The sequence below is a fragment of the Cryptotermes secundus genome, unplaced genomic scaffold, assembly GCF_002891405.2.
Source record: "Cryptotermes secundus unplaced genomic scaffold, Csec_1.0 scaffold159, whole genome shotgun sequence".
NCBI lineage: Eukaryota > Metazoa > Arthropoda > Insecta > Blattodea > Kalotermitidae > Cryptotermes > Cryptotermes secundus.
The window spans coordinates 1439291-1457569 of record NW_019725416.1 but is presented as its reverse complement, the minus strand read 5'-3'; the positions used below and the strand labels follow the sequence as shown (position 1 = coordinate 1457569).

Below are 18279 nucleotides of genomic sequence, written 5' to 3'. Positions count from 1 at the left end.
CTAAGCCCACTGGGGCTGTAGTGCCAAGGAAAAATAATTAACTTCTATAGCGTGAAATGTTTAAGCTGCAACGTTATGCATAAACATTGCGTTTCCTACTCGTCATAGTAAAGGTGTTCGGAGAGCAAAGACGACACGAGAATTCACTGTAATGAATTTAAGCCTCCCTTCTGCATGTTCGCTTATTGACATATTTATGTAGGAGTTAACGTACAGAGTTATTCTAAATTATTGTCGGAGTTTCCGTGGCCTATAAACTGAAACCGATACAATAATTTAGAATCACTCTGTATTTTTATAATATTAGTTTAAGCGCAGGAATTTGCCTCTATGTATTCAGTGAGTATTCATCATCAGAAGTGCGGGGTTCGATAATAATTCTGTGTCGCCATCGTAGTTATGAAATCTAGTGGTTGTCCTACAAAGCATTTCTCCGACATGCTCTCATGCCAGTGTGATTCACTGTCGTCAGATAGATTAAGAGCTGCCCCTGTAACAGGCCGTGAAGGCCCATAGGGATGTGAGAGGTCGAGTCTTCAACATTTTCTAGAAAATCAGCTTCTCAGAGGGCGATAAGGTTTTCAGCCCTACTCGCCGGCCGCCCTTTACCTCCCCAGAAGATTCCTGGTACTCATTTGTGTTAGAGGTTGAGTCAACCCCAAGGCGATAGTGCGGCTGGAAGAATAGGTCAANACACCACATATACATGGCGCCAAATCCCAGAAGACTGCTTTCTTCAGAACATATCTTCACTGGTGAATTCTTCGTACAATTGTATTCCTCGCCGGTATCACATGAATAGCATAAAAGTTGAGCTGTATAGCTTACATATTGAAAGTCACGTGACAGTTGTTACCTGTAGTTTATAATATAAACAATGAGACATGTAAATATGCTACATTTTGTTTATTCGTCCCAGTCGCATATTTTAAACTTCTCATAAAAAGAATTGGCCGTATCTTGGACAATAAAATATAAAACGGTCAACATATTCTTTAGCTCTCAAGCAACAACTTTACTCGATAAAAGAGAAATATTTTATGACCTGTTGAAGTTTTTTTGGGTCTGTTAATGTCGAATGGACTTCACTAGGCCACTTGTGGTATGTGCTGCAACATAAAGGAGATACACTGAAATGTTATACAGCGCATATTCCGTGTTCTGACAGCAGGGTATTTTGAATTGGATGTCAGTTTGTGACAGCAGACTATTGTGAAGTGTTGTCAAGTGAAGCATGTGTTACTACAATGACCTGTAACGGAGAACTAGTTACTGTAGGTCTGCTTGACCTGCTCCTTATTGATAGGGCATCAAGGTCACCAAGAATAAATAGTTATCTGTACCCATCTTTTGAGAGAGATATAAAGATTATGAGAATGGAGTCTGATTAACTTTTTCTGTTTAGTTCAGACTGCAACTATTCTTGAATTAAACAACAATCTCGGTTGAAGTTGAATAACCAGTGTTTTTGCGCGTCTTGTTCCTGTCATAAAAATGTGTAATTGTACTTAAAGTTTATTATCTTGCTAATTGCCATGCATCCGAGAGAGTCTTTTCGATCAGTTGATGAATTACACAGGATTTTTTTTTCTAGTGATCACAAGGTTCTGAATTCTAAATCTTTTTTTTTAATTATGTTTATTTTCCTACCGACTATGTAAGTCCGTATAATTTACACCGACACAAAACAGTCGATATTATGTGTTTCTGTCTATTCTTTATTCAATTTCATGATCCTGGAGACAAAGTTATATTTAGTACACAACATATTAATGTGCTTCAATAAATATTTCATATTAATTAAAATTGAAAATGTAAAGCCCCTATACTTAATTAATTAAGCACCAGGTCATGAAGGAGTGGAGTTTTAGCTTCACCATTCTGGACCTCGGTGCTAGATGGAAGCAAGTGGTCAGCTTCACACCCCGACCACTTTACCCCAGTGATATGGCCCTAGGTATTCATTGGATGGGACGCTGGGTGAGCCCCAAAAATGACCGGGATATCGGCCACAAGGGAGAAATCTTATTTCTGCAAAGATTCGAAACCTGGCCGTCCAATCCGACTGAGCTATCCCGTCTCTTAATTTATTTTAACATTACTTGGTGAAATAAATGCACTGAATTTTCCTTTGACCTTAATATTTACCTATAATGAGCTAAATTATAGCACTTGGTAATGTTTAGAGCAGGATTACTTTGCAGCGGCTGGTAGTGTTTGTTGTTAGGGACTGAATTTGGGAATTTTTTTTGTGAAATGAATGGAGAAGTGGGTTCTCTTATAGTACAGGGGTTAGAGAGTGAATACAGCCATTTACCTCCATTCGGTACTGCAACTAAGAATATGTAGAACTTGCGGCCACTCCCCAGTACGTGTTCATGCACGGTACAGCTTCACACTCCTGCTGTTAACAAACATATGTTCCTTACCTAGTGGCCTGGCACATTTATTTCAATATCTCGTGTGAAATCGATCACGATCAACTTCCTTTGCTTTCTCCCTTAAACACTTGACTTTGTTTTCCGATAGCAACATAACTGTCACGGCAATTCTGTAACGGAAACCAGAGTGTGGACAGACAACAGAAGATATATCTGATTGACAGACTTTATGCAAGGCGTCCAAAACTCACTGTTATAATGTTGTTATTTCAAATCCTTAGAAGGACGGTAACAATGAAAATAGTAACATCTTCGTGAAAATAACATTTACAATTTTCATTTCATGCATCCTGTTGTGTTATAATATATAATTCCTTTATTAAAACCGTCACAACACAACAATATTAAGGTTAGTGCCTAGGTTGCCTCTGCTACATGTTTCGGGTATTAAAAGCCATCATCAGGCAAATACATGGCTAACATATGTACACCACTGAACTGCAGGACTAATAAAATGAGATACAGTAGTATTAATTATATTAAAATACGTGGCGTAAAAATACAATAAATTAGAATATATAAAACAAAAGTTACAGTATAAAACAAGAATAAAATTCTTCGAGTGATGCTTCACATCATCGAGTCAGTCGTTGGTTTTTGATTTTGTTGTATTCCCACGGACAAATTGGAATATTCTATATTTTGTGTATATACGAATAATAATAATAATAATAAACTGTTTTGGAGGCTCGTGATGTACATGTAGTAATATTAACTATTTAGTCAGTGCCTCATCTTACAAAGTATTGTCCCTTCTGTAGGGAATGTAAAGAATAAAATTATTCTTAAAATTGACAATATTAAACGTTCTCTAAACAAATGGACAAAAGAGAAAGTGATTAATATTAATAATGTGATGATACGACCACCTCTGTTGTCTAGTGGTCAGAGTTCCTGGCTACAGATCCAGAGATCTCGTGTTCGATCCCTGCGCTACCAGATTTTCTGAGAAGTAGTGGGTCTGGAACGGGGTCCCCTCAGCCTCGTGAGGATAATTGAAGAACTATTTCAAGGAAATAGCGGCTCCGGTCTAGAAAACCGAGATTAACGGCCGTGGGGATCCATTGCGCTGATCACGCGACTCCCTCTATCCGCTAAATTTGGCACTAACTTCGCCGACAAGCGGCGGTCGCTCGGTTGGTATAGTCCGCTTGCGGACTACAGACCACGGAGTTAGTTATGTTCAGAGTGTATTTATATATATAAATAACATTTAGTACTTGTATATATGTATACTTATATGCATTTTTATATTTATATGATAAAACAGTTACTAACGAATAATGACACAATTTATTATCTAGAAAACGCCTGATAATGGTCGGAAAACCGAAACATGTACCGTGATAATATTAAAATAAAATATCAGTATTGAAAAAACGAAAGGGTTGTGATTGACGGGCATAATATACAATAGAAAAAATAAGTGTAGATGGGAGTGTTATTTATGTGTAATGGATTATATTTGTGAAATGTTCGTTTCTTTGCCAGGAGTGACTTACTTGCAAAGATGTCTAGATCCGTTATAACGAAAGTGAAGTGTTTGCATACATATTTATAGGTGCCTTTCCAAGTGAATCCGGGTTAGTTACTTCACAATTTCCATAAGCGCTTCCTCCTCAGTTCCCCCCTGCACATTATCATCATTATCATATTTATGTAAGATTTGAGGCTTTCNCGGTTAACACCACATATACACGGTGCCAAATCCCAGAAGACTGCTTTCTTCATTATCATATTTAATTTACTGCTAATTAATCTCAACATAATTAAACTTCTATTGAAAACAAATTTGTTGTTTTATAAGAATTACTCACTCTCCTGACACATTTTCACTCTCTTGGGATCCTCGCTAGTGCGTAAGCTTCTATGTCATTGATATTCTTGAGATATGCAATTTTTAATGGTTTTTAAGGCTACATGTGGGTAGTTATAACAGCATGGGTCCTAATTACTGTAGACCTTGTTTTCTATTTTCGTTTTGCCATTTCTGACAAAGTCACAACAATTTTATCTACTGTCCGTGCTGGGGTATTCATGGGCCCAACTTCAAGAAATGCTAGCCATTTACGAACGCAGTTCTATGTCATTTTCACCACAGGGAATCCTTGAACGTTAGCAGTAAGGAAAGTTCCACATGAGAAGCGTAATTTGCTCACAGTAAGTGACGGTGGGCCCTCTGCAAAGAGTTCGATTAGAAGATAACACATAATTTATGTCACATTTTTGCACATACTGATAGAAAATTCTATGCTCCAAACATTTGTCTGGTAGATAAACGTGGAAGAATACACATGCTTTAAAGGAAAATTTTGAGACATCAGCAGGATGCATTTAAATGTAATATTTTTATAAAATTGAAGAGTTATATCTTCGGAGATATAACGCCATGTATGCTGTTAAAATGCAGCTGATATTTCGGAGGGATTTATCGCCTCCATCTTCACGGTTGAAGAATGAGGCAGGCAGGAAATCCGCACGAAGCAAGCAACAAGCAAATCTCACAAAACACAATACAGCACATCAAATGTAAACATTGGCTAATATACAGAAGGGTCCAAAAAAATGTACTCACTCTTTGATAGTTAATATCTTTGGAACAAAATGACTTGTAGTTACAATTCTTGCGCGGAGAGAGAGAGAGAGAGAGAGAGTCATTGTATGTGTTCGAAGTGACCACCATCAGCGGCTAAACAGCGTCGATGCCGCCGAACTGCTGAGCGAACTTCGGCTGTCAGTGTGCCCGGTGTGATGGCTGCACACGACGCTTCGATGGTTTCTTGTAGCGCGTTCAGTGTAGCTGGCTTTTGTCGATAAATTACATCCTTCAAGTTTCCCCATAGGTAGAAGTCGAGAGGTGTTAGGTCTGGAGATCGTGGTGGGTACTCAGTAGCATCTCTTCGACCTATCCATCGTCCAGGTAGAGTGTCATCCAAGTACGCCCTGACATCTCGATGGTAGTGAGGTGGAGCACCATCTTGTTATAGCTGAAATCTCTCATCTCCAAACAGCTCTCGAATGGCAGGGAAAATCGATGTCTGAATCATATCGAGATACACCTGACCAGTTACGGTACCTTCAAAGAAGAAAGGACCAATCAAACCACGCTATGACAGACCACACCACACATTAACACCCGGTAGATTCACTTCCTTGCCCGCGTGAACGTGTGGATTTACAGGAGCCCAATACACACAATTGTGGCGGTTAACAGTACCGCTCATTTTGAATTACGCCTCGTCAAACCAGATAACTTTCCCTGCAAACTCCTCATCCTCGCAAACCATGCCTTCGATCTGGGTCGTCCTTCATAGCGTGCAGCAGTCTTGGAATGTACACTTTCCACTTTGCAGCCTTCAGAATTCGCCGTACACTTGATCGGCTTACCCCACTTTCGCATGCACACTGATTCACAGATTTTTGCGGTGATCGTGTAAAGTGTTGCAACACCACTGCACTGGAAGCTGGACTTGTTACTATCCGTGGTCGCCCAGATTTTTGCTTATGCACATCATGAACAATACCGTCGGCTTCAAATTTATCCTGAATACGGGCAACTGTTTGACGTGTTTGTGGCTGAGTTCCAAGCTCATTCTGCCATTGTCGTTGTACCTCTTTAATGTTTTCGTACTTCCAGTACTACTTCAATACAGCCTTGCGTTGCTCAAAGAACAACCTCTCAGCCAGTGTTGCTGCTGTCCTCTGCTCGCAGTGCGCACGCGGTACGACACTCACGTGACTCATGTGACCTTCGTCATCTGTTGAGAAAACATTACACTACACTACCGCGCAAGAATTGTAACTACATGTCATTTTGTTGCAAAGATATTGACTATCAAAGAGTGAGTATATTTTTTTGGACTCCCCTGTAGAGAAACGATCAAGCTAGCAGTGAATATACTCTTATAATACCTGATTATGGGCCGAAATATGTAGAAAACATTTAAAGTGTAGATTCTAAAGGGTTGTCAGGATGGTATATGATACTCAGAATTACTGAGTTTTTGAAGTTTGTCGTCCGGTATTAAAAATCTAGAGAACACAACATTTCGGAAAATAGATCTGTTTCCGTCCTCAGATGAGAGAGAAGACACCTCTTCTGTTGTGTCCCTTAGAAAAAGCTAACCTCAATCACAGGACAATCCATGTCAAAATCGAAGTCACTTTGTGACTGTCGAGCCCCATCTGGGCTCATGATCATATATTTCCTCCTGTTTGAAAGTTACTCGCCTGTCCATGTAAGGCGCGCTCTTTAACGAGAGAACGGATCTGTCGTTAGTCAGGCAATCCATGTCTGAGTCTGAGACTTATGTTGCGACCGACGGTCATTCGGCCGGTCTGTCTTGGAATAAAGCACCCATCTGGGACATACGAACAGATTTTTATTACTGTCAGGCAATTGCGGGTTTGTTGAGATGGGGCGCTCTCTCTGACGAGAGGACGGTTCTGTCGTTTACAATTGTTGCTGGCGCTTGACAGCGCAGTCATTTTCGGGTCCGAGTCCCATGGGACTCGTGATCATATTTTATTATCTCAGATTCGAGATTTCTCTTTCCATCGCCTCCTATGACTCGCAGGGCTGCGGTGGAAGTATTCGAACCCGCATGAGACCAGACTAATTCGGAGGGGCACGCGGTAGGTTAGTTGGTTGAGGTACTATGCTACAAACCGGAAGGTGGCGGGTTGAAATGCCGATGAGGTCATTGGACTTTTTTAATTAACCTAATCCTTCCAGCCGCACTCTGGCCCTGGGGTCGACTCAGCCTCTAACAGAAATGAGTACCAGGAATATTCTTGGAATCTTCCTGGGGATAAAGCGCGGCCGGCGCGTAAGGCTGACAACCTCACCGCCATCTATGAGCCGGTTGTCACAATCCTATGGGCCTCCACGGCCTGTTGCAGGGATACCTTTACCTTTTACTTTTTTACACAGTGAACATGGTCCTGATTACTGTATAATAAAACGAGTGAAAACGAAAACAGTGTTTGATGGTAACGAAATTTTTATAAATTATATTGACGTTGGTACATGTGTCATTTGCGGCTAAGGAACAGGGAATAAACTGATATTTATTACATAAAAAAGAAGCAGAAACATGTTACTTTCTACGATTACGAGGTTTCTGACTGCAACTCTCATACAAACAGCTTTTAAAAGCGACGAATATATAATAAAACAATTATAAACATTGCTTATTAATAATGCCTTAAATTAACGCCGTGTTGCGAATAAAATATGCATATTTAAGTCATTCAAAGCATAACTAAATAAAACTATAGGAATTATTATTTCTAAAGAATTTGTTGCTTCATGAGACAGAAAACTTCCTCTGACATTCAACAGAGTGGTGCACGAAATAATCCATTATTTGATTTAGTATTAATTAATCAAATTTGCAGTGAACGATGTTTTGTAATATGGTAACATAGTAGATCATGGAGATTAGTTCTTACTCTTCCCGAGCGCGCTAGTATCGCACTGTTCCTGCTCATGCGCCAGTTTACACAAGATGGCTGACAGAGCTGTAGATTATTGGCGCCAGTGTCGGTAAGAGAGTTCCAGACAATGGAAAAATATTCAAATTTCATTGTAGTTAGGCTCATGTAAACATTAGGAAAATATCTAATGAAGAAGTAGAGAAATTCCGTATTAGGCCTAACAGTTTTATATCGTAAGAAATAAATAATTCGTATACTGACTGAAGTAGAGTTTAGAGTAAAGAAACACGCCAAGGTATTTAATACAATATGTACGCAAAATACCTGCGTTATAGAGGACAAAGTAAATAATCAGAAAATTAGCTTTCTTTGAACGAGTAATTTTTATTTTACACGCTTCAGGCTTTATATATTTAGCCTTAAACCAGTTTTGCAGTGTTAATGTCTGCAGGAGAAGACAGCCACCACTAGAGCTAATACGACGAAATATTTGTATATCATCAGCAACGAGAAGAGTACAGGAATATTAAATTTGGCTACACGAATTACTAATAGGGCCCTCCCACGCAGGTTCTATTCCGAATAACGTCATTGGCTTTCTCAATTGATCTAATCCTTCCATCCGCACTATGGTCCTGGGGGCGACTCCGACTCTAGCAGAAATTTAGTATCAGGAATCTTTCTTGGGGGTAAAGGGCGGCCGGCCCGTAAGGCTGAAAATCTTAGCGCCATCTGTGAACCGATTGTCTCGAAAATATGGGAGTCTCTGCATTTTTCAACCGTATGGGCCTCCACAGCTTTTTACAGGAATAGTTTTACCTTTCTTATAATCATTAATAATCTATTTATACTTAGCAATAAAGGTCCCAAAACATAACTTTGAGAAATACCAGGGAGGACAATAAGGGGCCCCTTAATGACAAGCCTGTGCTTACAATGCAGAAAAATCTTATTTTAAGTAAATTTTGTCTGACTGAATTAATTTGCCATTTTCGAGATATCATGTCCTACCGGTCGAGAAACACTGCGCTATAAGACGAACATCGTGCGCATTGCGCTAACAATGAAAAGCAGACCCACTAAAACATGGAGCTGTAAAAGGCGGGACTTACGGATGCCACATAGTCGGCCAGGGCACCCTTGAAATGATACGGCTGAATCATTAGTGCAAGCTTACCCATAGCGGTCTGTAGTCTGGTTGTTAGCTGCGCGCGGAGAGAACTGCCGATGAAGAACATGGCTCCAGAACAAGGGCCCGGATTGTTCTCTCCTTTACAGGGTCCAGATAGAATCTGACGTCCACCCATTCTCCTTCATCGTGTGTACCGACAACAATTTCACATGGGTTAAAGCGATCGGATTATGAAGGATACCACTCACCTCAGCCTAATGCCTAAGTTACGAATTCGCGGAGCCGCACCTCCACTCCCCCATATATAGCCATGGCCTACTGCTTAGCTGTCGCATCTCGTGTTCTATTTTAACTTGAGCTGATCACGCCAGCATGTTTGCAGTCTCTTAAAGCCAACATTTTTTTTCGTGTTGTTCCGTTCCTCGTTCAGCCAAATCTTCCCATGTACAACCAGCGATACGAATCATCCTGTCCGGAGCGTTGATTTGCTGAATGGATTATTAAAGTCGCATTGCCGTTGTCAGGGAACTCAGTCTTATCTCCCCGGCCATCAGCAAAGAAAGTCGCTTCGTAACTAGGCTTAACTTTGGAACAAGATAGTGTTCTTTTATTTCATTCGTTTGCTATCCCTTCGTTATTTTCATCAAAAAATGTTAAACGTTCCATTTCTCAAACGCCACACATACATACAAACCGTGCCCGTTGTTTTTCTTATTTACCTCTTTTCGCTTGTGCCCTCCAAGAGACAAGCCAGGACAAGGAATTAACCGAGCTAGGTCCACTGAGCGGGATGAATCCTCTCCAACTTACATAACTGAGGTGGTGACTCCTCGCACGAAAATCGATCCAGGTCCGGAAAGTTGTGTTCTTTCAGCAAACTAAATGATTTACAAAATCCATAAACCCAGTAATCCCAAGTGTAATTATATCTGATATATTGTAACGTGATGAGTGAAAGAGGTAACAATTGCTTGGCTACTGCCGGTAAACAACGACTTTGACGCCGTGTTTTATATGCGGCCTATACCGAGGCTACATAACTAGATCCGAGGGTGTGGAGGAGGGTTAGAATTAATGGTGAGTTGGTGAGGGGTGGATTGAGTGAGGCCCAATACGACGAGAGGGTGAGTGGAGAGGGGGTAAGTTGCCTAGAAAACACCGTCTCTCACAGTTCTTCTGTTGTTGCGAACGTATCAGTTGCCGCGGATACGTATTTATTGGGCCGTTACCCAGCATCGGACAGTTTATATATAGAGTTACCGGAATAAGCTATGCATAGTAAATTCAACACCAGGTGTTGCCAATGACACTTACATTTATGCCACGGATAGCAAAGAAGGTCATGTTCTCAGATAGCTGCAGCGCAGTCTCAGATCAATTGCGACGTGATGCAAGCGCTGCAACATTAAAATCAATGAAAATAAAACTGGAGTAGTTTACTTTTCTCACAGACTTAGAGTACGTGAGGTTAACCTCACATTAAACTTACTGAAAGTCCCCTTTTTGAATCATGTAAAATACCTCAGTGTAATATTCGATAAGAGGACTATGTGGAGACTGCGTACAAAAATTATAGAAGCCAACGCCTTCAGAATATTTATTAGAGTCTCTTTTCTATTTAGAAGTGGGCGATTAAGCACTAACATTAAACTAACCCTACATAAAACACTGATTAGACCAGTAATTACTCATGCCTACCACGTCTGGGTATTGGCGGCAGACATCCACTTCTTAAAATTGTAGCGCCTGCAAAACAAGGTTCTCCTCACCACTGGAAATTTTCCAAGATTCACACCGGTCCACGATTTTCAAACGGTTTCCAAACTTTCGTAAATATACTATTGTATAACAAAATTATGCAGGCAACAGGCAGCGGTCATACGGAAACATTAAGATGCAAAAGTTCGGGATATCAGAAAAGATGAAGTCCGACACAGAAAACATTCAATATACAACATTCTTGACTTTGGCACTAGATAAAGGTGAGTGAATAACTTCACTCACCGGCCGCTTTACCCCCAGGGAAAGAGCTCTGGTACCCATTTGTTAGGAGACTGGATGGTTCCCAGAACCAGTCCAGAAGCTGTGGAGCAGAGAAAAATCTTGCCCTGTCCCGAATCGAACTCGGGCCGTCCACACCGTGGCCCGTCGCTGTACCGGCTGAGGTATCCCGATTCTTAAGATGTTTTGTATGAACAATAATATATCATGGGTAGAACCATTTATGAGATAACCATAGGCGTATGTAGAATGTCGAGTAAGAAATTCTAGCTATGCAACTAGGCAGCGTAGTTGATGCAATTAAACGTAATTTGTATAATATTTACTGAATTTTGATACCTCCCACTAAAATCAAGTCTTGTACATATTACAGCCACAAAATGGATCCCTCATGTTTTCACAACCAGGATAATGGCGCCGATGTTGCTCAAGATGTATGCATTCATTATGTAAATGAAGGTGTTGAATAAACAATGTTCTCGTAAACGGTGCTGAACTTGCTCTGGGATCTCGCATGGATGCACACACTTCAGTAATTATCTTAGCACATTGTTACATGCTATCTATATAAGCTGAACATGTTGGTTAGTGACTTTCAATCCCACAACAAAAATAAAATATATCAAATTTGATTTAGCTCTGAATATATCAGAAACTCTTTCTCTGTTAATACATATAAAATAAAATAACGATAATAATAATAATATTGCTAAAAATGTTATGATACATTTTCTAATGTTGTCTGAATATCATGTTTTTAATTAATTTAATTTATTCATATGTGTCATAAACATTTGTTTCCTTCCTTTCTTAACAAGCAGTTGAAACGAAATGCAAATCAAATATGAACACTGACATTAACAATCCTTTTCATTCGAAAACATCGGTAAAATTTTACAGAGATTTGTCATTACATTAAACTATTCCTTTCTTGTATTAGTTTCAAGACATTTCCTACGGTATGAACAATTAAACTGATAGGAAAAAACATATGCAGAAGACGTAAGGAGTATTTCTAAATTATTGTCGGCTTTCCCGTTTATTGGCCACGGAAACCCCGACAATAATTTAGAATATTAATATGCCATACATAAGGCTCTTCCTTCTTACGATATTTACCTTTCGGACATAAATTACTCACGGCAAATTAGTGACATTTGAAATAAATCGCTATAGACATCTATGAGAAAACTGTCATTTTGTGTTCCTCCCCACTTGTAGGACGGTAGTCTGTCTTCAGTATTAAAGATATTTGATTCATACGAGTAAGACACCTGTCCGCGAGAGAAATACTGCCTAAACATGAAGGGTGCAGGCAAGATAGATTGAACGTATACACGCACAAACACTTCTCTTCGACTTAAGAAATACTGGATATTGTCGAAATTGTCCATGTAGTGATCAAGAAGATATACGCTGCAATTGTAAAAACAAAAGTTGAGAATGTTCTTCTTTTCAGATCAGAGAAGATAATTTTAACATGAAAAGTGCTACAACGTGGGTAGAATTTTACAGGCATTTCATAGGAACGTAATGATTCCGTCTTCAGGGTCGAAGTACAGTGCGTACAATCAAGTGCGCGCCGCGGCTGCAATTTGCCGTGAGTCATACCACCGCAGAACGGATGCAACTCCTCCCCACGACTGCTGTATAACCCGAGGAAGCAAAAAAGCGAGTAACAAGCCTGACATTTCTGCTGCACAGGAATGGACAACTGGCTTCACATATGACATACATATTTCTTCAAATGTCGATTATCTGAGTTACCAACTAATCTACTTACTCCCGTGTTTTTCCTTAAGTTACTCATTTTTTCGCCCACTAAATTAGTATCATCAACGCAGACAAAGTTCAAAGTGTATTGTATTTTATTGGAGAGTGTGAGTTTCCCCATGCACTTAGACCAACTGTTGGTCCATTGTGCGTCCCCCTATGATATTCTACCAGTCTCTATTTCCTACCGGTACTGGTGCGTGCCATCAGTCCCGACTCAGCCAGCGAGTTCGGCCTCTATTGGCTCAGCGGTATCTCGATGCTTCCCCCATCTACCAGAAGTGTTAAAGACTACTGTTGGATGGGAAATGTCCTGAATTTGGCTCAATGGTCCCCTTGGGACATAATACACAGGTTGAAACTGAATTCAGACCTGAAATGTTAAATGGTCAATAAAACGGGGTCTGTCATGTAGCATCTGAATGTGAAGCCAATGTGGCAGTAAAACTAACGAGAAACCGAGTTTGTCACCAAATATATTCTATGTTCTTTCTTGTGAAATCTATAATTCGATTATATACAATTCTTTCTAAGGGCTTTTATACCACTTCACTGTACATACAAGTTATCGTATGGCTTCCTCTATAAACTCAGGAACCCATGCATCTGCTTCGGCGAGCTCTTCGCACCTTTCTGCTATGCGGACAATTTTCTCACCACGGAGACTGCAGGTGAAGTCGTGCGGTGAGTTCTCGAGGTATATAGCAGGAAGACATGCCCCGTGGGAGGACAGGCGTGTTGTTTGTTCGCTTGCCTGGGCTCATAATTACTCTGCGTGCACTTTAACGCGAGACTCCATTTTGATTAACACACTACATCTCAATTTTTCCTCTAATCATACCAGAAAATGATTAATGGACCTTTTAGGCTAATGTATAAAAGGGATGGAATATGAAATAAATGAAATGCTTTTGCATTCCGTGTAGACAGAATTCGTTTCCGAACCTTTGTCTCTAATTCAGAATGGTGTTTCTTGTCTAGTTACATTTTTCATTTTCCTATTCGCTGTTTGCTCGGTCACGGTAGCCGAGCGGTCTAAGGCGTGCACTGTCTTCGCTCGCTCGGAAGCCACGATCGTGGGTTCGAATCCCATTCAGGGCATGGATGTTTAGTGTTTGTGTGTGTATGTGCGTTTTTCTGTATTTGTATACAGGTAGAGGCCTTGCGAAGAGCTGATCACCCGCCCAAGGTGTTCTGCCGAATGTCTATCTAGTAAACCGAATTGAAACGGAGAGTTTCATGGAGGTAGGCCAAGGCCCAAAATGGGGCTGTAGGGCCAGAGGCAAAAAATAATTATTGTTTAAATTGATGCAGTAATGATTATTTATCTAAGGTTCTGCTGCTCTGTATACATGTTAATTTCAGCTTCGTTAAACGATCAGGTGATAGTAAATCTTTAGTTGTGAGGGAGTGATTGTGGTTTATATTACGACATTATTCCGTCGTCTCTCTCATGTTTAAGAATAACTATGAGAAAGATCACCAGCCTTGGAATTCAAACCGCAGAAAAGCAATTCATATTTTTAAACATCAACCCAGGGTTCAAGTCCCGATGAAGTCATTGGATTTTTTTCAATTTACTTAATCCTTCCAGCCGCACTATGGACCTGGGGTTCACTCAGCCTCTAACAGAAATGAGTACCAGGAATTAATTAAATAATTTTCCTGGGGAGCAAAGCGCGGCCGGCGCCTAAGACCGACAACCTTATCGCCATCTGTGAGCCGATTGTCTAGATAATGTGGGAGCCTCAACGTCTCACAACCCTATGGGCCTCCATGGCCTGGTACAGGCATAGCTTTACTTTTGCAAGCTCTGTTGAGGCTCAAGGCTGAAGATAGTCAAAAGACTTCTGTGCTGCGGGGTTTGACGCACTGGTAAAGCGATGCGACAAGTGTATCAGTGTTGGTTGAAGATATGCTGAGAAATAAATAATTTTTTTCCAGGTTGGATGTTGCATGTTTTACGTTTTGTATCAATTTGTGACATATTTACTGCCTCTCCCTTGTAGTTCACGGTAAGGCGAACCATGGCCTTATTCCACCTTAACTGTTCACACTATTTAGGTACATTTAAGAATGTCAAATTTTGGGAATAGTTTCATTACAACTTTTACTTATTTTGAATAATAAATTTGACTTTTTAACAAGATAAATATAAAAAAAAACATGGCCAATAGTATAACGTGACACATTTGGGCATATATCTCCTTCCCGCCACATGTTCTAAATTTGGTAAAAGGCCCTGCTCGAGACTGCTTTTGTCCTCGAAGCCTCCTGTGTAATGAAAAGCTTTGATTTTCCTTACAAACATGGATCTCTTGCTTCGTTTCAAATTGGATAAGCAAATCGTATTAGTAATTGTCACGCAAATCCGCATTGATCTCGGCTTCTCTTCACGCCACCACCCACTTACCTCTTTTTTTTTCCTTGGCACTACAGCCCCAGTGGGCCTAGGCCTACCTCCATGAACTTCTCCGTTCACTTCGGTTTTTCTAGATCTTACACATTCGGTAGGACTCCTTGGGCGAGTGATCAGATCGTCGCAAGGCCTCTACATGTACACAAACACAGAAAAACGCACACACACAAACTAAACATCCATGCCCTGAGTGGGATTCGAACCCACGATCACGGTTTCCAAGCGAGCGAAGACAGTGCATGCCTTAGACCACTCGGCTACCGTGACCGGCAATATACGAATTACGATTACATTTTCATGTTTTTGGCAGTGAAGGGCACGGCTTGTTGTTCGGATTCACGTGCATGTAAAATAATTAGGTGCAAAGTAGAGTAGAGAGGCTTACTGCACAGAATTAGTACTGAATACTAAACATACCATTACTTCTTTCTTTTTCAGGCCAAACACAGCAGCCTGGATACATTTCGGATCCTGGAATTGGTAAGTTGAAGTACGTTCAGCATAGCACCATGTAGCAGGAATAGGAATATTGGAGACACGCTTCAGAAAGCTAAGCCTCATGTACTACATTAAAGTCATACTAAGATTGAGAGCACACCAAGAAAAGTGGCAACCGTAACGCAACTGTAATTTCCCGAGAATTTTATCAGCCTGAGTTGAAACTGCATTGCCGTTTCCGCAATTTGCGCTGCTCCATTCAGTAACATGTGTTCAACTCAGGCTGATAAAGTTCTCGGAAATTGCGGTTGCGTTGCAGTTGCCAGTTTCCTTGGTGTGCCCTCGCCTAAGTCTCACAGTTATGAGATTCTTTGTCCTAGATAAAGAGTAACTGAAATGTTTTGTATCTGTAGGATTGAATAGAAACAAGATTCATAACAGTAGAATACATTGCACCACATCACAAGGCAGAAATAAATGCNAATATATATTGTTTGCACTTGGGACGGAATTTGTGTCATTTATCGTGTAGAGTGCAACAGGATGCTTAAATATAATATTGAAATCACCTCAGTTAATATGCATCGCTCCAAATATATTTTTTTTTTTACAAATAAAAAATTTCTGCTGGCATCTATCTCTTATCCATGCATATAGAAGAATCTAGTTATGAATAAATCCCCACTTAAAATTGAAATAAAATTTAACGTGAGTCATATCCTTCAACTGGGGTTACAGTTTCCTTAGAAAGTATATCATTGTCCTTGCTGTAAACTTTGAACATAAGATCATTCGACCAAAATTGTATTAATCAGCATTTACATAATTCAGTCAAGTAAATATTGTGTGTAACTCAGAGAGATTTGTATAGCTCCCGCGTTATTAATACGTGAAGACTCTTGAAGATAGTGTGAAGGGATTTGGGTGTAGGGTTTGTAAAGTCTGGAAACCCGTAACATTGTGATAATTAATTGTAGCCGTTGCTTGTAGATTGTTGAATGAACCAATTAACAATCCGAACGGCGTCTTCAGTAACAAAGCACGTTACAATATATTAGGTTCTAAGGGATTTGCATTTTATAAACATTATTCCATTTTTTTCTGCTTCGATTTCGAGATTCGATGTTATCGAATGTTACAGAATACCAGGAATACTTTTTTTTTTTCATTTGCTTTAATGAAACGAAATACAAATATACCACCATTTAGAATGCTATATGCAGAATTTAAACGGCTTGACAATACCCTTCCTCTGACATAGCGAAACCAGTTTTCTTCACATCAGTATTTCCCCTATTTCAAAATTCTCAAATACTTTACTAAATTACTAGATAACACTTCACAACAGTCTTAAGGTTTTTCTGAGGTCAAAATTTGCTTTTGCAGTTAAAGTACATATCTCATTTGGAATTTACATAATCTTCCAGATTCGAGTGATCACAATAAAAATATAATATTACTAAAATATTTTATTATACCGAATATGAGGCCAGATTATTTTTCAAATACTGCTTCTTGGAAAGGGGGGCCACCATATTTTCGGGTTCTTAAGAATAAATATGATGGAATTGATTGATTATGCGGATGCTTCCACTGATAATTCTAACTATATTTGTGAAAATATCTTATTTCTTATAATGTGTCTCTTTCTTACAACTTCAAAACTAAACGACATATTTTATTTTTTCCAATGAAATTGTTTTTCTTATTTTTTCAATGGAAGAGCAGTGGTCGCTGTACCTGTATATTCGGGCTTACATGTCATAAATAGAAGTATGTTAATTTCCAGCGGTAGGCTTTAACTGTTTGGTTTTGTCTCGCTTGTAAATTGAAAGCTGTTATCTAGAAAAGAGAAGTGACGGGGTTCAAACAATTCTCTCGTTATTTACATCATTTTAAAGGCAAACTGATGGTCCTTATTGGCTCCTGCAATCAGGTTGCGAGCGTCCTCAAGACAACTTTCTGCTTCTCGACAGCTTTCCCGTCTCCAAAAGAGAGACAGGTCTTTGTAAAATGTAATATACACTTGATAGCTCCTCCTGAGCATTTGCATACAATGAGTGACCCTCGAAGTGACCAGCGGATGCAGATGTCCGCTAGTGAGCTTGTAGTGCTGGCCGTTCCGTTGAGTTAAGAGCTTCAGCTTATGCACTCATACATCCACGTAGCCTATTTGATTGTAAGTGTTCACCTGTTAACGTTCTTCAAATCGTAGCGCGCATAGTTGGACAGGTGAGAATATATCTTAGACTTCCAAAATGTATTACAGCTGAGGGGCGAATATCTGCAGGAGATATTAACGGACTATATTCAGATTCAGAATTACTGTATTTTTGGACTTTCTTCCATTGTCCGGTATTCTGAAGAACACAAAAGAACTCAGCCTCTCGGAAATTATTGTCCCCCCCTCACCTGAGGACGGAAGGAGATCCGAAATGTTGTGTTCTTTTCTGTCTTGTTCGAGACTATCATCTGATGAACAAAAGCCAAAAACCCAGTAATCCTAAGTGTTATACCTCATCATCAGAACTCTTTAGGATCTAACTATATTCAGTTTGAAGAAAGCAGTCTTCTGGGATTTGGCACCGTGTATATGTGGTGTTAACCGACGTTTCGGAGGAACGTATCGCCTCCAT

The 18279-nt window shown here is 39.9% G+C and overlaps 1 protein-coding gene across 1 annotated transcript in view; it reads left to right on the top strand.

Annotated features, from left to right (window-relative positions):
- LOC111863322 (homeobox protein homothorax) overlaps positions 1-18279 on the top strand; it is a 1160896-nt gene that overhangs the window by 44640 nt on the left and 1097977 nt on the right. The window contains exon 2 of the mRNA XM_023849545.2: positions 15644-15685. The gene's annotated coding sequence lies outside the window, so the exon portion shown is untranslated. The remainder of the gene's footprint in view (positions 1-15643; positions 15686-18279) is intronic.